Source organism: Lampetra fluviatilis, chromosome 3 (genome assembly GCF_964198595.1).
Source record: "Lampetra fluviatilis chromosome 3, kcLamFluv1.1, whole genome shotgun sequence".
Classification (NCBI taxonomy): domain Eukaryota; kingdom Metazoa; phylum Chordata; class Hyperoartia; order Petromyzontiformes; family Petromyzontidae; genus Lampetra; species Lampetra fluviatilis.
Window position 1 is genome coordinate 30,565,064 of NC_136277.1, and position 22,779 is coordinate 30,587,842.

Below are 22,779 nucleotides of genomic sequence, written 5' to 3' on the forward strand. Positions count from 1 at the left end.
GGCAGTGTAGAGGTGAAAGTGGTGGGTGGTGATGATGGAGTGGGCAGTGTAGAGGTGTGAGTGGTGGGTGGTGATGGAGTAGAGGGTAGTGTAGAGGTGAGAGTGGTGGGTGGTGATGATGGAGAGGGCAGTGTAGAGGTGTGAGTGGTGGGTGGTGGTGGAGGAGTGGGCAGTGTAGAGGTGAGAGTGGTGGGTGGTGATGATGGTGTGGGCAGTGTAGTGGTGAGAGTGGTGGGTGGTGATGGAGGAGTGGGCAGTGTAGAGGTGAGAGTGGGTGGTGATGGAGGAGTGGGCAGTGTAGAGGTGAGAGTGGTGGGTGGTGATGATGGTGTGGGCAGTGTAGTGGTGAGAGTGGTGGGTGGTGATGGAGGAGTGGGCAGTGTAGAGGTGAGAGTGGGTGGTGATGGAGGAGTGGGCAGTGTAGAGGTGAGAGTGGTGGGTGGTGATGGAGGAGTGGACAGTGTAAAGGTGTGAGTGGTGGGTGGTGATGATGGAGTGGGCAGTGTAGAGGTGTGAGTGGTGATGGAGGAGTGGGCAGTGTAGAGGTGTGAGTGGTGGGTGGTGGTGGAGGAGTGGGCAGTGTAGAGGTGAGAGTGGTGGGTGGTGATGATGGAGTGGGCAGTGTAGAGGTGAGAGTGGTGGGTGGTGATGGAGGAGTGGGCAGTGTAGAGGTGTGAGTGGTGGGTGGTGGTGGAGGAGTGGGCAGTGTAGAGGTGAGAGTGGTGGGTGGTGATGATGGAGTGGGCAGTGTAGAGGTGAGAGTGGTGGGTGGTGATGGAGGAGTGGGCAGTGTAGAGGTGTGAGTGGGTGGTGATGGAGGAGTGGGCAGTGTAGAGGTGAGAGTGGTGGGTGGAGATGATGGAGAGGGCAGTGTAGAGGTGTGAGTGGTGGGTGGTGATGATGGAGTGGGCAGTGTAGAGGTGTGAGTGGGTGGGTGGTGATGGAGTAGAGGGCAGTGTAGAGGTGTGAGTGGTGGGTGGTGATGGAGCAGAGGGCAGTGTAGAGGAGTGATTGGCGGGTGGTGATGGAGGAGGGGGCAGTGTAGAGGTGTGAGTGGTGGGTGGTGATGGAGGAGGGGGCAGTGTAGAGGTGTGAGTTGTGGGTGGTGATGATGGAGTGGGCAGTGTAGAGGTGTGAGTTGTGGGTGGTGATGGTGGAGTGGGCAGTGTAGAGGTGTGAGTGGTGGGTGGTGATGGTGGAGTGGGCAGTGTAGAGGTGTGAGTGGTGGGTGGTGATGGTGGAGGGGGCAGTGTAGAGGAGTGAGTGGTGGGTGGTGATGGAGGAGGGGGCAGTGTAGAGGTGTGAGTGGTGGGTGGTGATGGAGGAGGGGGCAGTGTAGAGGTGTGAGTTGTGGGTGGTGATGGAGGAGTGGGCAGTGTAGAGGTGTGAGTTGTGGGTGGTGATGATGGAGAGGGCAGTGTAGAGGTGTGAGTGGGTGGGTGGTGATGGAGGAGTGGGCAGTGTAGAGGTGAGAGTGGTGGGTGGTGATGATGGAGTGGGCAGTGTAGAGGTGAGAGTGGTGGGTGGTGGTGGAGGAGTGGGCAGTGTAGAGGTGAGAGTGGTGGGTGGTGGTGGAGGAGTGGGCAGTGTAGAGGTGAGAGTGGTGGGTGGTGATGATTGAGTGGGCAGTGTAGTGGTGAGAGTGGTGGGTGGTGATGGAGGAGTGGGCAGTGTAGAGGTGAGAGTGGGTGGTGATGGAGGAGTGGGCAGTGTAGAGGTGAGAGTGGTGGGTGGTGATGGAGGAGTGGACAGTGTAAAGGTGTGAGTGGTGGGTGGTGATGATGGAGTGGGCAGTGTAGAGGTGTGAGTGGTGATGGAGGAGTGGGCAGTGTAGAGGTGAGAGTGGTGGGTGGTGATGATGGAGTGGGCAGTGTAGAGGTGAGAGTGGTGGGTGGTGATGGAGGAGTGGGCAGTGTAGAGGTGTGAGTGGGTGGTGATGGAGGAGTGGGCAGTGTAGAGGTGAGAGTGGTGGGTGGAGATGATGGAGAGGGCAGTGTAGAGGTGTGAGTGGTGGGTGGTGATGATGGAGTGGGCAGTGTAGAGGTGTGAGTGGGTGGGTGGTGATGGAGTAGAGGGCAGTGTAGAGGTGTGAGTGGTGGGTGGTGATGGAGCAGAGGGCAGTGTAGAGGTGTGAGTGGTAGGTGGTGATGGAGGAGAGGGCAGTGTAGAGGTGTGATTGGCGGGTGGTGATGGAGGAGGGGGCAGTGTAGAGGTGTGAGTGGTGGGTGGTGATGGAGGAGGGGGCAGTGTAGAGGTGTGAGTTGTGGGTGGTGATGATGGAGTGGGCAGTGTAGAGGTGTGAGTTGTGGGTGGTGATGGTGGAGTGGGCAGTGTAGAGGTGTGAGTGGTGGGTGGTGATGGAGGAGGGGGCAGTGTAGAGGTGTGATTGGTGGGTGGTGATGGTGGAGGGGGCAGTGTAGAGGTGTGAGTGGTGGGTGGTGATGGAAGGGTGGGCAGTGTAGAGGTGTGAGTGGTGGGTGGTGATGATGGAGTGGGCAGTGTAGAGGTGAGAGTGGTGGGTGGTGATGGAGGAGGGGGCAGTGTAGAGGGGTGAGTGGGTGGGTGGTGATGATGGAGTAGGCAGTGTAGATGTGAGAGTGGTGGGTGGTGATGATGGAGAGGGCAGTGTAGAGGTGTGAGTGGGTGGGTGGTGATGATGGAGTTGGCAGTGTAGAGGTGAGAGTGGTGGGTGGGGATGGAGTAGAGGGCAGTGTAGAGGTGAGAGTGGTGGGTGGTGATGATGGAGTGGGCAGTGTAGAGGTGTGAGTGGTGGGTGGTGATGGTGGAGTGGGCAGTGTAGTGGTGAGAGTGGTGGGTGGTGATGATGGAGTTGGCAGTGTAGAGGTGAGAGTGGTGGGTGGTGATGGAGCAGAGGGCAGCGTAGAGGCGGTGTTGGTGATGATTGACTCAAGATGACCACGGAGTCATCCCGCAAGGCGCGATTGAGTGAAACGAGACCTTGGGAGGGAGTGGGATGAACGGGCGGGGGGAGTGTGGTTGCTTCCTTCAGAGTGAGTGACCTCCTCTACCCCCAAGGCGATACCTTCTAAACTACCCACACTTCACTCCCGCCCCCCCCCCAGGTTAGGATGGATTTACACGCGGACTTTACAGAGCCCCTCCACTGACCCCCCCACCCCCCCGCTGGGCGCTGTTTTCACAGGAATCTCGCTTGCAGCAGCAGTCGTTATTGGGGCTCGTAATCCGGTCACAGGATCGCGTTTCTAACCAACTCGTCTGCCCCCCCCCCCCAGCAGCTGCCCATGCCCCCCCCCCCAAATCATCCCTGCCCCTCCAACAAAAAAAACATCCTGCTCATCCTCCTCTACTGGAGCTGCTCTACTAGATGCTTCTCGACTACAACCTCCTCTACTGGAGCTCCCTCCCTAGTGGAAGCCACTGCCATGCCAGCCAGTGACGTCACGAAACACCTGCAGGGCTGCGCCTTTACCTTTACCCCCCACCCCCCCCACTCCCCTCTCCCCGCCTCTCCCCAGCCAATGTTCGCCCTCTCGTCATTGGGGGGCGCTGTGAAACTGCGCAGAGACGCAAGAGACGCGAGCAGACACGCGCAGTGGGGTTGGCACTCGCTGTGGGATTCGTATCCATGCGCAATGCGTTTACATGAACTACAATTGATCAATTATATCGTGATTTGTCTAAGTTGTCAGAAAATGCAACTTGTAATTTCTGAATTCATTTTATAAGTGTTGTTAAGTTAATAAACGTATTCGTTTATTATTTGTTAGAAATGATAATTAAACTCATACAATTGAGAATTTTTTTTTTTAATCTTTTTTTGTAAATACGTTGAGAAATTATAACTTAAACATTACATATATATTTTTATAAATGAACTTCCCATTATAATGTGTATAAATTATAATTCAGAACTAATAGTAATTTATAACTAACAATGTATAAATAACTTATAAATTATAACTAATTTCTAAGTTATAAAAGTATAATTCATATATTTTTTTTAAATCAAGGAAAGTCGCCGCGAATCGTAGGACTCGTTATCAAGAAGGGGTCCTGTCAGTTTGCATTTTAATTTAATTGTAACCACGTTTCAGCCAATTATCGGTGATTATTTCTTACATTAAAATACGTAGTGCGGATAATTACCGCGTTCCTTGTTTTACAAAGCGCACCGATTACCTCCAAGCATTGGGGCAGCACTTTCCCACCTACTCTGCCGCATGAGCGGAGTGAGTAGTATCCGTGGCATTGCGGTAAAATAAACACACTTGTTAACACAGAATTGCCTCTCTTTACACGCGCTCGGTTTTGTGCGATTTCGCGCGGCATATTCTGCTAAACTATGTCTAACCAAAAATTCACAAATATGCGGTGTCAATTCACTCGTATGCGGCTATGCGGTCGGACGTGGGACAGCATTGTGTAGTGTGTGCACTGTGTGTACTGTGTATGTACTCTGTGTACACTGTGTGTGTACTGAGTGTGTGCACTGTGTGTGTGCACTGTGTGCACTGTGTGTGTACTGTGCGTGTACTGAGTGTGTACTGAGTGTGTACTGTGCGTGTAGTGTGTGTACTGAGTGTGCACTGTGTATGTACTCTGTGTACACTGTGTGTGTACTGAGTGTGTCCTGTGTGTACTGTGCGTGTGCACTGTGTGTACTGTGCGTGTGCACTGTGTATGTACTGTGCGTGTACACTGTGTGTACTGTGCGTGTACTGTGTGTGTACTGTGCGTGTACTGAGTGTGTACTGTGCGTGTACTGTGTGTGTACTGTGTGTACTGAGTGTGTACTGCGTGTGCACTGTGTATGTACTCTGTGTACACTGTGTGTGTACTGAGTGTGTACTGTGTGTGTACTGTGCGTGTACTGAGTGTGTACTGAGTGTGTACTGTGCGTGTACTGTGTGTGTACTGTGTGTACTGAGTGTGTACTGTGTGTGTACTGTGTGTGTACTGTGTGTGTACTGAGTGTGTACTGTGTGTGTACTGAGTGTGTACTGTGTGTGTACTGTGTGTGTACTGAGTGTGTACTGAGTGTGTACTGAGTGTGTACTGTGTGTGCGCTACTGGGCAGGCAGCTGTCTCCTCGTGCGGTTTCGCTTCGTGCGCCCCTTTTTTCGGAACGCATCTGCTACTTCTGCTGCATATACTACTACATCTGATACGGCGACTACTGCATAAAGCCAGGAAAACCTGTGTCGAAAGCTGAAATTTAGGCAAATTAACAGGACAGGTGAGTGAGATCCTGGACGGGTGAGATCGATCGAGAAATTACAAGAATAAAACATAGGTACGATTATCATAACTTAAATAAATAATACATTTACAGAGCGTTGACAATCAGAATCGCGTCGGCCGTGAGAGTCGCTTTCACCATACTTCACCACGCTGGTCAGTACAGTAGTTTTGGCGGGAACACGGGAGGCAGAAATGAAACGAGCCTAACTTTTTTGGTCCATAGAGAAATTGATTTGAAATTCACCAGGGCTCTCCTGTGATTAACCCCATTATTTTATTTTTGATATTATTCATTACTCTTTGGGTCTTTCGGTAAAGTCACGTACATAGAAAGATAATAAAAATACAGCAGTCCGAATGCTGTATTTTTTCACCTGAAGACGATTGCTTGTGTTGCGATCGAAACGTCGTGATTTTTTATTACTTTATTATTTTCCTACCTACGTGACTTTACCGAAAGACCAAAAGAGTATGAATTCCTGCAGTCACGAAAACTTTAAGTCAAGATGTATTGTCATTATTGTTATTCCCTTATTGGTGTTGTTGTTGTTGTATCATGCGTCCGTGCGTGGTAATCCAATCCGCATTGCTCTCAGCGCAATGAATCACCACGCGTGCTTAGTCGCTTTGCGTTTCCTTCATAATCGCCCTCCCTTGTAACGGAGCACCGCCTTTGAGGATAAACGACCCTTAGCTATAAGCGCACACACAGACAAAGATCCCCCGCATGGCCTTTCACGGGACGTTGGGGCAAGCGGTGTTTTGCGAGCACCTATAAAGGCCCGGCACGGCACACGCGCCTGTGGCTGATGAGCACCACGCCGTGTCGCGTTTGTTTCCTAAGGCTGAGTCTTTCTCGGCGCAGTGGGGAGTACGTGGTGGGTGCAATCTACAGGTCATCTCAATGAGTTAACCCACAACATCTGGGTCTGTTCCGTCACCTCCTGCCAGAGGTCGCAAACGGGTTTTGATTCCTTACCCGTATCCGGCCGCACCAGGGTGGCAAACGGGTACCCGTACCCTACCCGATACCCGGCTACCCGTACCCGGCCGGGTATCGAGTAGGGTACGGGTATCGGGTACCCAATTGCGACCTCTGGGATGAAGCCATGTTGCAGGCGCGGGTGGGTCGATTCTAGGAACTTGAATTGTGAGAAGAGACAAGACGTTGGGAAATGAGTGACAAACGGTGACTCACCAGTGACTCACGGCCTACCCGTACCCGGCCGCACCAGGGTCGCAAACGGGTACCCGTACCCGGCCGGGTACGGATAACCGGGTATCGGGTAGGGTACGGGTATCGGGTACCCGGTTGCGACCTCTGCCTCCTGCCAGCAGCCAGCCTTCCACGATGCACGTGAGGGCGTCAAAGTCTACCAAGGGGAGGCCCAGGACCGGTTCGAATAAACGTCAGCGGCGTTGTGCCGTGAGCGGGAATAGAACTCGGCTCGCCAGGTTTGTAGCGCCGTGCGCGAACAATACGCTGGAACAGGCGCGCGCACGCACAGATGTCCGTCACTGGCCTACAGGCAGTCCCCGAAGATACGAACATCCGACTTGCAAACATCCGCACTTACGAACAGATCTCAAAGCTAGACAGGGGAGGAGCGAACCCCCCAATTTAATCCCTTGCACCAGAGCTTATGCCAACGACTCTAAGCCATTGAAGAGGTGGGTGAGAGACTGCATGGGGTGGCGAAGAGAGGTATGTGTAGATGTGTGAGTGGCTGGATGGTTATGAAGGAGCGGGGAGTGGAGGCGGTGTGAGTGGGTGGACGGCCATGGGCTAGAAGGGCAATGACGAGGCCTGCGGATGAGAAGGGGAGCAGCAGGGAGAGAGCAAACGGGATATGGTCGATGAAAGAAGCCTAAGTCGGAGAGAGGCAGGTTTGGGGGGGGGGTGGGCATGGGTACGATGAGAGTTTGGGGGGAGAGAAGGGGCCTGCTGTCCATGCCAACCGCGCTGTATGCACCTCGGATATAGCTCCCCCCCCCCCCCATGTTTCTATGGCCACGCATGGATGGGCACAACAAACATCGTTGTAGTGCGAGCGCGGCGCATGTTATCTGCAATTCTTTACATTTCACAGCGCACGTCGAGGGGCCAGGCCTGGCGACCCCCGTTAGACCCGGCGACCCCCCCCCTCCGCCGGAATGAATGGTTCACACGGCCCCCCCCCACTACTACCTCCAGCACGTCACCCCTTTGCCCCCCCCACCCCCCCAGCTAAATTTAGTTGGTGGCTCACCGCCGCTATCGCCCAGGAAGGGGCCTGACAATGCGGCAAGATAATCGCGCGCCCACCGCGTCCTGGTGTATTTATGGCCAAGCGGAACAGATTCACTCACCACTCAACGCTCACCGCCAACCAACCCGACCCAGCCAGCTTCCTCCCCCCACAGTGAGCTGCAAGGACAGCACCAACAATAATCACAGTCGTAGTAAGTCACTCTTCACGGGAGCACGTGGCCCACTTCCTGAAGCACGTGGCCCACATCCTAAAGCACGTGGCCCTCATCCTGCATCACGTGGCCCACCTCCTGCATCACGTGGCCCACACCCAACAGCACGTGACCCACATCCTATTAGCACGTGGCCCACATCCTAAAGCACGTGGCCCACATCCTAAAGCACGTGGCCACGCTGTGCGCAGTTTCACGCTCGGCCTCAACAGTGGGCCCGCGCAGGCCACGTGAATCGTGGTCACCGTCGTTCGCGTTAGGACGGAGAGACGAGGTGAACTTTTTGGGTGAGGCGTGGGGCGGGCAGGGTACGAGTGTGCGTTCGGACAATACTAGTGAAAGTGGCGCTCAGCTCATCTCGCACTCTCACAGCCGTAATCTTTACGGCAAATTCTCGTGACGAGGTTTCTATGGCTGCCGCGTGTGTGTGTGTATATACGTGGGTGTGTGTGTGTGGCTCCTCGCATTGTGTAAACGCGGCTCTTGTGTAATTTTACAGCGAGAGAGGGAGAGGATTTAAAAGAGAGAGGGGGGAAAACCTCCATTAGAGCTCCTAACGGTACACTCGGTGAGGGTTTTTTTTTCTTCTTCTCAGAACCAGGCTCTTGCTGAAAAGAGACCCACCACTCAACGGAGCCATGAGTGCTCCGCACAAGAGGTGCTGACAGAGACACCTGGGCAAGGGGTCCCAGTGCTTTGTGCCTCTAGGTAAATGCACCTGTGTGTGTGTTGGTTGGGTGAGTGGGGAGCGGTGGCAGTGTCGTATGGCGAGCGCGCCGCTGAACGAACCCCGTGACCCAACTTCAGTTCCCGCTCGCGGCCAACACCGGTGAAGATTCTCCGCATCGGTCCTGGGCCTCCGCCTAGGTCGGCTCAGCCTCAAATGAGCACCTGGTGCGGTGTGTAAAAACATCGCCACTGGGGAGACAAAGGCGGTCGGGCGTGAAGCTGGCCACCCATCCCGAGCTTCCCCCTCGCGGCCACGAACTGATGTGAAACCGCGCGTCTGTGTCACCCCCGAGGTCGACTTCGCCTCCGATGTGTACCTGGTTCGGTGTGTACACCCTTTGACAGACTTTTAGGGCAAATGCTGTCGAGGAGTACTTATTACATTAAAACCGGGTGGTGTGGTCAGGGCCGCCTTTGTCTCCCTCGTGGAAACGTTTACGCGTCGCACCAGATTACTCATTTGAGACCGAGTCGATCTAGAACCGGTTCGGATAATCGTCAGTGGTGTGGGTGGGTGGCCGTGAGCGGGAATCGAACCGAGGCCGCCGGGTTAGTAGCACAGTGAATTAAGTTAACCGCTGCGCCACCGCTCTGGGACATTCGTTGCAAAGACGAACAACTCACGCATACGCGCTCACACTCACGCACGCGCACACACTCACGCACCCACACACATTCACGCGTTCCCACTCACGCACGCGCACACGCGTTAACACTCACGCACGCGCGCGCACGCACCCATACACGAACACGCACGCGCTCACACACCCACACACACTCACGCACGCGTTCTCACTCACGCACCCACACACACTCACGCACGCGTTCTCACTCACGCACCCACACACACGCACGTGCGCTCACGCACACACTTACGCGCGCACTCACGCACGCGTTCACACTCACCCACACACACTCACGCGCGCACTCACGCGTTCACACTCACGCACCCACACACATTCACGCACGTGTTCTCACTCACTCACGTTCCCCCACACACACTCACGCGCGCACGCACGCGTTCTCACTCACGCACGCGGTAACGCGTTCACACTCACGCACGCGCGCTCACGCACCCACACACACTCACGCGCGCACTCACGCACGCGTTCTCACTCACTCACGCGCCCACACACACTCACGCGCGCACTCACGCGTTCTCACTCCCGCACGCGCGCGCTAACCCCACCCCCCGGACCCACCCCACGTTGCTCGGCAGCCGCGAGGGTTCTTCTCGAGCCCGAGGGTAACAACGTGGGAGCGCGACATCCACCGGGCACCGCTCCCCCCCCCTCCTCCTCCTCTCCGTCTGTCTGACGCGCAGCTGCGAAGTTATTGCTTCGCAGCCGCGTCCCACTCGGACCCGATCCAGGGGGTCACACCGGGGCCGCCGAGTCTGGGGGCCGGGTTCCTGCACACATTGAGATAAGCGGGCAACAGCGCGCGGTTATCTTCGCGCGGCCCGTGCATCGCCGTGCGCTTCTGTGAAACGAGAACACAAAGGGGAACGCGGTGTACGATTTTGCATGAAGGGGTTTCTGCAATTATGTTGGGGGCAAACGTTTGTTTGCGAGCGCCTATTAATGCCTGCATCGAAAAGAGTGTGCTGGTGCGTCAAGCACCGTGCCAGATCTCCTTTGTGCTGTTGGGTTTTTTTTCTTTCTTTCCATCAGCAGCGATCTATCCACTGCTGGATGAAGCCCTCCGCGAGCCGTCGCCAGCCACGTCTCTTTCTTTCACACGCGGCCTGATTCCAATGCTCCAGCTCTGGGGTCGGAGCCGCAGGTCGCCGTGGCTCTGTAAGGGGCTGCAGTGCGGCTCTTGAAATTCGAAAGGAAAAAAAGTCTCTTCTTGTTATGTTGTTTGCCCACCCCTCACTATGGAAGTCCAGTTTACCATGGAATGGGAGTCCAGTTGAGCTTGGAAGTCCATACTCTTAGGTTTTTTCGGAAGTCCAGTTTAACATGGGAGTCCAGTTCACCATGGGAGTCCAGTTTACCATGGAAGTCCAGTTGACCTTGTAAGTCCAGTTTACCATGGGAGTCCAGTTCACCATGGAAGTCCAGTTCACCATGAGAGTCAAGTTTACCATGGGAGTCCAGTTTACCATGGGAGTCCAGTTCACCATGGGAGTCCAGTTCACCATGAGAGTCCAGTTTACCATGGAAGTCCAGTTCACCATGGAAGTCCAATTTACCATGGGCACAGGTCGGCAAACATGTGGCTCCAGAGCCGCATTCGGCTCATTCAGAACAATTTCGTGACCTCCGGCTAGTTTTCACATGATTTGCGACTCTTGAAATATTGTTTATCAATTTTTTTTACCGAATTAGAAAATGAAAGTGGCTCCTATATTTGTTGTTTTGTTTGCCGACCCCCTGGTCCTGCTTCATCATGCATTGGGCGTTCCTCCCGGGTGCGTCAATTTTTGTTTTGTTTTCTCCCTCCTTTGACTGCCACTCTGTTATTCGTCTCGGCATCACCATCCCTCCCTTCCAGCCAATCCAGCCCACTCACGTGACTGGATCTACAACCTTTTTTTATCCCCCCCCCTCTCAATCGTGGCTTATACTTTACATTTATTCGGCACACAAACAAAATTCGAAATTTCGCACGCAAAAAAAAAACCCATCACTTGAGCCTCCGCGTGTAACCGGAGGGAGAAATTTAAATAAAAAAAAGTATTTTGACTGAATTTAAAGGGAAAATGCAATCCAAGTTAAGAGCCTAAATATATTCGGATACAATTCCAACGCGAATAATAATACATCGCTGACAGTGACACCCACACACGTTCCCCAGTCGCATGGGCTTATTTGTCTTAACGCCACTGCGAATGCAATTGCGTACTGCACTGGCCTTTGAGTGTTACACTCATGCCCCGCGGCCGTCTGTAATTTACGACGGTCGTTAGGAGGCCCCATTATTATTTGATTAATAACACATTCTAATCAGAGAAAACCTGCTGGCTCGGTGGTAGACTTACACCGAAACAAAAATGTTGCATCGCCGTTTATAAACTAATGTGTGTGTGTATATATAGGGTCAGGATGGGGTTGTGGAAACGGCACGAATGATCTCTTTAAAGTCTGGACTCTGGGATGTCAGCCAAGGAGCGCGATGATTTTAATTCACCGAGCAGCAAAGTTGGAACGGAGCCGGCAATCTGTAATGAACGCAGAATCTCAAGTAATGTTTAATAATAATATAATAAATGTATTTTACATCATTCATTACCTTGCACAACGGCATGAGGATGATGTCACCGGGCTCCGTGCAGGTGTTTAAAACTCCCTGACCAACACGAACCATGGTCAGATGATCAACAGCTAAAAGGTCAAAGAGCCAGTGGTGGAAATTTTCCACGTTACTATGGCGGGGGTGGTCGTGAAAGCGGTGTGTCTCGCCATGAGATAACCATTGTTGGCTTCCACCACAAAGTGGTACAGTTTAAGCCGCCCCATAGGAATGATGGGCTGGAGTCAACTCCGAACCAGGACCTAAGCTCACATCCTTCCGATTGCGAGCCGCTTGTTCGATCGCCGAGTTAATCTCCTCCCACTCCACAGTCACGCTGTGTACAGAGGGCACTGCACGAGTGACGTCAATCGTTGTGCGAGAACCTCTACGCTCCATAACGGCTGTACGCACGTTGAACTTCATTCGCAGCTTACGTAGCCAACCGCGCTAATCGGAGTTTCGGTTCTAAAGAAATTAGTTTTCCAACACGCTGCACACTGGGCAGAGCGGAGATTGGCGGCCTAGTAACTCCCGTTTGCCCACACGGCGTAGTGGATTTGCAAAGGGCTGTAGTGTAACAGAGGCTGTGTTACATGAATCGGCGCCACAACAAGGCAGGTGGACAGGATTAGTTCGGGGCGTTTCTCTCTCTCCGCTCGTAACTCTCCGGAGGCGCGTTTTTGTGTATCCGATTGAGTCTTGGACTTCCGAGTGAATTGTTTAAAAATATATATTAAATATGTGCATTGCTTTTGGTTAGGCAGACGTAAACGTAAGGCTATGGTCATCCACAATGAATCTGCCTTAATCGTAACATCTCTGCACGTTTTGGAATTAAGGCAGCTCAATTCGGCCCCGTGACTTCATTTGAAACAGACCCAGTGGCATCGCTATCGAGTGTGTAGGCGGTGCAACTGCTCCACAGGCCGGAGGGACCCAGGTGTGGGGGGGGGCAGTGGAGGGGGGGGTGGGGGGTGGGTCAAGAGGGAATTGAACAAGGGGGGCCCCGCAATTAATTCCTTCAGCCAGGGCCCATGTCAACCACGCTACGCCACCGTACAGACGGGCCACGAATGCGATGTTGCACGCTTGTACTTTACAACGATGATGATGATGATGGCTACTTACGAATGCGCTCGAATAACAACAACAGTGCGTAGAGGACACTCAATTGCCCGATCGAAAGTTAAGCACGTATATCCAGCGTTCGTAACCACGAGAATGTCCCAACCCCCATCCGCCTTTCTAAATGACTTTATACGGGTAAGTGACTGTTTCTTTAAAGCTATTAGAGCTAACGATCTCATCTTGCAGGAGGCACAACAGAGGGCAGCTAACGATGTCCGCCAGACATCGTTAAGTTCTCCTTTGTTCTGCGATTATTGCAGCGACGGAACAGAACCAACCTCCGCCAATTTTTTGTGCATTACAGAGAGAGAGAAAAAACAACCTCACCAAAAAAAAAACACTTTTGCGAGGTTTTTTTTTGGGAGGAGGAGAGGGGGGGTTAAATCTTGCCTATAGCGAATTCTTCTAATCAAGAATAATTAGGCTCGTCACGTGGCATGCAAGTAAGAAGCGAGCAAGGGAAGAAGGAGGAGGAGGAGGAGAAGAAGCAAAAGGCTCCATGTTCATGCCGTCTCTTACTTTGCGAGATCCTGTTGGCCAGTTGTTGCGTTTGGCATGCGGCCGCGTGTTGGTTTAAGAAGGGAATGTGTCCCGCACGGCGTCACGTGTGCTTCAGACACGGGGGCACCGCGGGCAGCTGCGCTCGGCTCGTTCTCGCTCAGGAATAAACTACTAGAAACTTTTTTTCTTTTTTACCAGGTAAGGTCCACTGACCTACACAAGCAAATGTGTTTTTTTATTATCAAAAGCGACCTGGCCACAAATGATTAGCCCTACGACGTGGCGTATCGTGCGGAAATCTATCGCAGCCAAAGACTCTCCACGCACGTTGATTCTAAAGGTGGAGGGCAACACCGGAGGACCCGGAGAAAAATCCACGCGACCACGAGGAGAGAGACAGAGACATGCAAACGCAAATTATACAACAGGCGTTAGGGTTGGGATCGAACCCACGACCTCCTGCATACCAGGCGAGGGAGTTAACATCTCGCCAGCGCGGCACTACGATTATGGCAGCAGCAACATAAACAGAACCAACGATAGCCAGCTGGTAGCGGGATAACAACATTTTTTGCGTGTCTACACGAAAATAATTATAGGTTATGGAAAAGTAAATACTAAACTACCTGATACATGATGTGTGCAAATATACACACGCGCGCACGTGTGTGTGTTGATGTGTGTGGGGTGTGGGGGTGAGCGGTGGTGTAGCGCTTCGCGCACTGCGCTCGACACGAACCCGGCGACCCGGGTTCGATTCTCGCTCATGGCCACCACCAGTGACGATTATCTGAACCGGTCCTGGGCCTCCCTTAGATCTACTCAGCCTCAAATTAGAACCTGGTGCGATGTGTGCACAACGTCACGAGGGAGACAAAGGCGGCCGAGTATGGTGCTGGCCTTCCACCCCCTCGTGTGGCGTGCCGGCACCTTCACAGGCGCTGCTCGCGAACAGCACTTGCCACAGCAGTGCGTTAAGTCTACACGGGGGATCTTTGTCTTTGTCCTTTCGTGTGTGTTGAGGGGGTGGGGGGGTTGTTATTTTACGTGCAAAATTATACGTGACCAAATATGGGCAAAAGCGTCGAGAGTGAATGAAAAGTGCTGTGGTTTAGGTGCGGTCCCGGTGATTGAACACGTGTTTAAAAAACATCTCGGTGAAAAATGACAAAGAGCAAATGGAGATTCTTTTTTTGAATTCTTGCGGAATGTGAAATCATATTCCCATCGTGGCCTATTGCGGTGTTTTTTATTCATATTCCATATTAAACGACGAGAGAGAGAGAGCACAGCGACTACGCCCTATACCCAAGCCCACGGCTATCATCAGTGGCGAGCGATTTGTGCGCTCTCGACTACGCCCTGGGCTCCGCTCTTCTCTGACAAACGCGGGGAAGTATGGCCAAAGTTGCCGCCACGGCGTCGGGAGGAGGCCTCGACACTTGAAGCGAAGTGGAGCCGTAATGTGAGTGAAACGCAGTCCAATGTCCTTCATCGAATCACGACAAAACGCACACAGGTGTATCGCTTGGTTCGCTGCAAAGGCAGACCTCAGTATGCTCACGGGAGCTGTAGGACACCTATAAGGCGCCACGGTGGCTAGGAGATGTTAACTACCTCGCTTGGTATACAGGATAGTCGTGGATTCGATCCCGACCCCTGTATATTTTGTCTCCCTCCCTGGAGTCGCGTGGAATATTTGTCCGGGTCCTTGCGGGGTTTTCCTCCAAATTTTGAAAGACGCGTTTAGATTTTTTGGCTGATACACATTTCCACGTGATAATCCACTCGGCGGAGCTATCATTTGCGGCCAGGTCGCTTCTGAGAAAGAGCTGTATAGCTTACCTGGTAGAATAAAAAAAAAGTGTATAGTTTATATTGCAACGTGGCCTTTGGTTGGTGCGACTCACTGATGTGCGGCCCCCAACAATATAGAACACGTGACACCCACCGTCATCATCATCATCATCGTCGTGTTGCTGTCAAACCCCCAATGGTTTCAAATGGTGACAACACCCCCCGTCATCATCATCATCGTGGTGCTGTCAAACGCCCAATGGTTTCAAATGGTGACGACACCCCCCATCATCATCATCATCGTGCTGCTGTCAAACGCCCGATGGTTTCAAACGGTGTGGCGGCCCTCACACTGACGATATCTTATCGGCGAAAGTGACTCCCGCTGTGAAAACCAGTGAAGGCACACTGCTGTGCGGTGTTTGTTTGAGTTGCAGACACGGCGATGCTTGAAATGTAGTGACCATCATTACGCGGTGACGCACACGCAGCGGTGAACGCAACTCGTGAATGAACAATGATGCTGCTGATGATGATGATGATCACGACAGCAGCTGCTGCGAATGAAATTCCTCCTTCTGATGACGCTTTTGCTGCGACTGATGATGATAACAATACGAATAATGATACCGCTGCTGATGATGCTAATGCTGCTGATGATGATTATACGAATGTTGCTGCTTGCTGATGATGATACTAATATGCTGATGATAGTAATGCTTCAGCTGCTGCTGGTGTTGGTAATAACGATGCTGCTGCTGCTGATGATGATGATAAAGAATGATTGTTAAGCTTCAATTCGACACCCATTAGCAGCGTTCGCATTATACTCCGTAATCCGTCTGTGCAGCGTTCCCCCCCCCCCCCTTGCCACGTTCCCAACATCTCACACCCTCAGCAGGACCTGGTCCATCCCCTCCCTCCCCCATCACCCCCTCCCCTCCCACCCCGCTCCAACTCCCCCCACCTCCCAACTTCCCCGTGTGGTCCACTTCTCTCACAAGTCGCGATCTCGTGGCGGCTGGCGGCGTTAGAACACCGGGGCACGGGGTCTCGCGTCTAGTGGAGCTGTCGATCCACGCTGAGTGGACTTGGCAGGTTGTCTCCTGCCATTACCTGAGCTGAGAGCCAACAGCCATCACGCCTCCCTCCCTCCTCCTGCTCCTCCTCCTCCTTTTCTTACCTCCTCATCATCCTTCCCTTCCTCCTCCATTTTCACCCACCCCCTCCTACCTCCGCCACCTCCTCCATTCCCACTGTGGGGGAGCTGCAGAGAGCCCCTCTTTAGAGGATGATGAACATAGCCGCGGTCCCAATCAAAGCGCCTCTCTGCTCAAACGAGCTTCGGGTGGTAATTGGTAACCTTGAGTGGTGCTGTATAACGTTGACTCGAAATTCCACATTCCCATGGCAGGCCCTGAGCTGAACTTCCCAAAGAGCAGGGACGTTTAAAAAACATAAACGTGGCTAAGAAACAAACAGAAGTATATGGACCGTGCAGTGGAGATCTCGACCGTAGCTGTGGATCCAACTCAACACGATGCACGACAATCCGTCTCAGTGCGAGTCAACGTAAGTCCAAGCCAGCCGGAGTTCTGTCGCTCCGTGCGTGATTAATAACACTGTGTGACAAAACAAAAATTGTCCCTGGGTAGTAAGTGTTATTTCCTAAATGCGTATGCCTCAAAAGTACAGAAAATGGCTATTATTCCCCACAAACTTTGCGTTTGTGACCAGGACAGTGATATTTTGAAATGTACCTATTTTCAAAGAGAAAACGTGGTGTGCATTTGTGTCAAAGTTTGTGGGGAATAATAGCCATTTTCTATACTTTTTAGGCATAAGCAATTAAATAATAACACTTAGTACCCAGGAACAAAAATGTTGTTACATCGTGTTATCTGTGCGCTCTTCCTTCGTCTCCACTTTGGGGGTGCCCACGTGTGAACAATCCGTACGTCATAGAGGGTGGTACGCATGCACGGATTGAACAACAACAACAACAACAAAACCTACGGTTGTTTATTCGTCCTTAGGGCGCGCGTGGGTTTGTCGCTTTTCACACTGCCCCTGAACATCACAATCAATGGGAGAGAGCGAGCGAGCGAGCGCGTGACCTCCTTGACCTTCGACTCCCAACAACACTGGGGTGTGATGAGAGGCTCAATTTCAGTGGGGGTCGACAACCCCGACCAAAAAGAAAGTATAATTCCCACACCCGGCACACCACAATCCAGCACGCATCTCGCTACGTCTGCGGCTAGCACGCACGCGCGCCACCTACACCTGAAGTCTCCCAGCGACCTGGAAAATGTCGTGAAGTGTTTATCCCCTGGATGTGACGCACCCTCCACCTCCTACTGCTGATGTCTCCTCATGCTGATGTCCCCTCCTGCTGATGTCCCCTGCTCCAGTCTGGACCGACAACACTCCGACCGTCTTCCCTTCGACTCGAATTACTGCCCCGGGGGTGGGGGAGGGCGGGAGGGGCGATGAAGCAGCCTCGTGGGAAGAACGCGCGCGGTCACTCCTTTAATTTGTCTCCTGTCAGTGAGAATTTAAAGCGTCTGGCCATGAATGTCAAACCCTCAGTGGATGTCCTCTCGGACGCCACCCCAACACCAGGCTTGACCACTGGCCATCGTCCCTGGCAGCGATGTGTTCCATTCCTGCCAACCGACTGTCCGTCTGTCCGTTCCACCGCGCGTCTGTCCATCCAATTGTTTGTGTGTCCGTCATTCCGTACGACACCGTGCGTGTTGTCCATCCCATCCGTCCATCCGTCCATCCGCCCGCGTGTGTCTATCGGAATCAGTGCCCAACGATGCATTTATGTATTCGTCCGTATGATTGTTAGTTTGTGAGTCCGTGCGTCCATACATCCCTCCATCCGTCATTCCGCGTGTCTATTAAGCGTGTCGTGTACGTCCGTCTGACTGTGCATCTCCCCGCGTGTCCTTTCGTCTGTCTCTCCGTGCGGCTCTCAGTCCATGCGTCCATACATTTATTCGTTCGCGAATCCGGCCGTGTGGCTGTACGCTTGTCTGTCGGTCTGCGTGTCCGTGTGTCTGACACTCAATGTGCCTCTCCATTCATCGGTGTGTCTCCGTCCGTGTGGTTCAATCCTCCGTCAGTGTATCCATGCGTCTGTCCTTCTGTCGGTCCGCATGTCCGCGCGTTTGTGTATCCGCGTGTCCGTGTGGCCACGTGTCCGTCTGTCCGCCTGTCCGCGTGTCTGTGTTTTCCTCGTGTCCGTTGTGTCCGTGGGCACACGTGTCCGTGTGTCCGTCCGTCATTTATCTCAGCGAGGCGATAGGCAACGAAACTGCCCCTCGGCTGGCAGTGGCGCCGCTCTGACCGCGTGGTGGGAACGAGACGACGCGATGCAAACGCGCGCTGCTGCTTTTGTGGAATCGGCACTTTCTCTCTCTCTCTCTGTGTTGTATTCTCCTTCCCAGTAAAAAAAAAAAGACAGGAAACAATAAACGAAGTGCTCGGGACATCTGAAGTAACATTTCTGCCGAAAATAACTTTTATTTATTTTGTTGTATCCATGAAGAGCGCTCGTTACTTTATGCTTCCCTCCACCCGGTCTCGGCGTTAAATGAATGATTTTTTGTCAGTGGATCACGGCATGTCGTAGCGTGCTGGGACCAGGGGGCTTGAGCATGCTGCCTGCACAAAAGGCCATCACATTTCTTCTAAGAAGAAGCAATGTCCTCTGTACATCCCATTCTCAATTCACTTTTCGACGAAGGATTGTTTGACCATGCTTCGCCGCGCTGGTCAATGCGGGTTGGTTATTCCCGACCACTCCCCACCGGTGTTCCTGACCTGGTAAATAAAAAAGAGAGGAATTCCCGCACCTCCGATGAGCGCGGTTGGCTGCGTACGGTGCGAAAGAAGTTAAACGTACATATACATATACACACACACATACTTCTGGGAACCGAACTCACGTGGCCGATTTCAGACAGCGGTGCGCGAACCACAGTGTCACTACTCCACCGAGCATATCGATGTAATATAGGCTGATGTTTCGGACAATGACCCTTCGTGAGTGTTGGGCTCTGATCTTATTTTAAAAAATATTGACCCCATTGAATCGAGGCCTACGCCTGACTTACCTTCGTCTCCATAGACGTTTTGTGCACTGCTGCAGGTGCTCACAGCAGGCTGAGTCGACCTAGGGGAAGTCCAGGGCCTGCTCAGGTATTGGCTAATGGCTACTGATGTCCGCCGTTGGACGTGAGCCGAAATCTAATTCAGGTAAAGCACAATGTGCTAACTACCAAGACAAAGATCCCCCGTGTAGCCTTAACATACTTGCACCATACTGTGGTGGCTAGCGCTGTGAGCGACTAGCACCGATGATGGCCGGTAAGGCACACGGCGAGGTGATGTGTCCAGCACCACGCCAGGCCGCCTTTGTCTCCCCAGTGGCGATCTTTTACACACCGTACCAGGTACTCGTTCGAGGCTGAGTCAACCTAGGGGAGGCCCACAACCAGTTCAGATAATCGTCACCGGTGTTGGTGGCCGTGCGCTGGAATCGAACTCGGGTCGCCGGGTCCGAAGCACAGCGGCACTTGCTGCGGCAGTACCGCTCACCAGAATGTCCCATTCACACACACACCACACACACACACCACACACACACACACACACCACCACACACACCACACACACACCACACACACACACACTCACCACCACACACACACCACCACACACACACCACACACACCACACACACACCACCACACACACCACACACACACCACACACACACACTCACCACCACACACACACCACACACACACCACACACACACACCACACACACACCACCACACACACACCACACACACACCACACACACACACCACCACACACCACCACACACCACACACACACCACCACACACCACCACACACACACCACACACACACACCACACACACACACCACCACACACCACAACACACACACCACCACACACCACAACAACAACAACAACAACCGCCATTCGCCACTAAGTGGCGGTGACGTCACCACGACGCTTGTGCCAGGCCATGTGCACCTTGAGGCCACGTGAAGTGTCGAACGCCCGCTGGCAGGAGGTCACGGGGCAGACCCAGGTGCCACGGGTCGACTGACCGAGATGACCGAGATGACTGACTGATGCACCACCTGTGCCCCCTACTGTGCCAACTTGCTGTGCTTTAGCCACCCGGCGCTCTGCTCGTTGTTGTGAGCGTCGCTCCTCCGCCCTCCGTTGTTGTTGGAGGGCGACTGCCTCCAACTGCCCAGTAGCGTCCTTCACGAGCCTCCTCCACTGAGGCCGATCTTGACACCGCTGGTACCAGTCATCGGCAAGTCCACTCAGCTCCACGTCCTCCTGTACCACATCACTCCATCTCTTCTCTAGCCCGTGCCGCGCCCGTTTAGCCCCCTCGATCCGGCCGAACAAAAGCTGCTTAGGCATGCGGTGGCTGGGCATGCGGGCTACATGACCCAGCCAACGCAGCCTTGCCTGCCGGAGGAGCTCACTGATGGGACTTTGCCCAGATCTTTCAAGGACTTGTGAGCTCCTCACACAATCCAGCCTGGTTAAACCCAGGATGGATCGTAGGCAGGCCAGCCTAAATGTTTCCAACCGGCGAAGATGCTCCACTAGGGGGGTCCACGTTTCGCAAGCGTAGAGAAGGGAGGGAATGACCGTGGCCGAAAAGACCTGAAGCTTCGTGCGGAGCGACAGACCAGGTAGCTTCCACACAGCGTTACGCAACCGATGAAAAGATATTGCCGCTCGACTGATTCGGAGTGAGACCTCTGCTGATAAACTGGAGCCGGTCATAAGCACACTGCCCAGGTATGGGAAACTCTCCACTCTCTCCACAACTGCCCCATCACCAATTGGGAGTTGTGGGGGTGGAGTGTCCGATGGTACAAAATACCCAGGCAGGTGCTTAGTTTTGGTGGGGCTGATGGTAAGGCCCCACCTCTTAGTGGCACGCTCCAGTCTCAGCAGCAGCGTCTCCAACTCCTCTTCTGAATGAGCAGCTATTACCAAATCATCGGCATACATAACGTGGTTGACCAATAGGGAGCCATCCCTTGATCGCACCCGGGCGTCGATCAGCCTCCCATTATATCTGTACCAAATGGAAATTCCCCCGGTACAGCTATTGAAGGCTTCACGAACTACGCAGTCGAAATAGATGTTAAATAATGTGGGAGCCAGAGGACATCCCTGTCGCACCCCAAGGTGTACAGGGAAAGGCTCCGACTCCCGGCCACGTTTTTACCCGGGCCCGCTCACCATCATGAAGGTCCTTAATAATCGTGAGCAGAGGGTCAGGGACTCCGAAAGCACGAAGAACAACCCAGAGCCCAGTCCTACTGATGGTATCATAGGCCTTGACCAGGTCAATAAAGCAGAGATGTAGGTCTTTTTGGAATTCCCTACACCTCTGCTGTAGCAGACGGACAGAAAATATGGCATCTGTGCAGGACCGCCCTTTCCTGAAACCGCATTGGGGCTCCGCAAGCCACTCCTCAGCGTGCCTAGCAAGGCGATGTTGAATAATCCTTGCCAGGACCTTACCCGGCACACTGAGGAGTGAGATGCCCCTGTAGTTGTTACAGTCGGTACGGTCCCCCTTCTTAAAGAGGGGGACCACCAGGGCATCCTTCCAGTCCTGCGGAACCCGTCCAGTGGTCCAGACTGTTGTTATGATGTCATGTAGGGCAGTCTGTGCACAAACGCCACCCTCCCTCAGCATTTCGCTTGGGAGATCATCTCTGCCCGGTGCCTTCCCTGGTCTCAGACTCCGGATCGCCCTCAGTACTTCCTCAACAGCTGGCACCTCAGCCAGCCACTCACAGGGGGTGACCTCTTCCAATATTTGAGGCACCGCAGCCTCAGCAGGGTTATCCCCACTTTGTGCCATGATGTTTTCCTGGCTGAGAGATTTTCCCTCCCCCAGGACCTCACAGAAATGCTCAGCAAATCTGCAAACCTGTTCCTGGGGGTCGGAGATTGGATCACCGTTTTTTCCTCTAATGACACACACCACCACACACACACCACACACACACCACACACACACCACCACACACACACACCACCACACACACACCACCACACACCACCACACACACACCACACACACACCACCACACACACACCACCACACACCACACACACACCACCACACACCACCACACACACACCACACACACACCACCACACACCACACACACACACCACCACACACCACCACACACACACCACCACACACACCACACACACACCACCACACACACCACACACACACCACATACACACACCACACACCACCACACACACACCACCACACACACCACCACACACACACCACACACACACCACACACACACCACACACACACACCACACACACACCACCACACACCACCATATACACACACACCACACACACACCACACACACACCACATACACACCACATACACACCACCACACACACACCACCACACACACACCACCACACACCACCACACACACCACACACACATACCACCACACACACACCACCACACACACCACCACACACACACCACCACACACACACCCCGTCACCACCGCCGCCTCCTCTACCGCCTTGAACTTCTACCCCTCTGCGCACCATTAGCA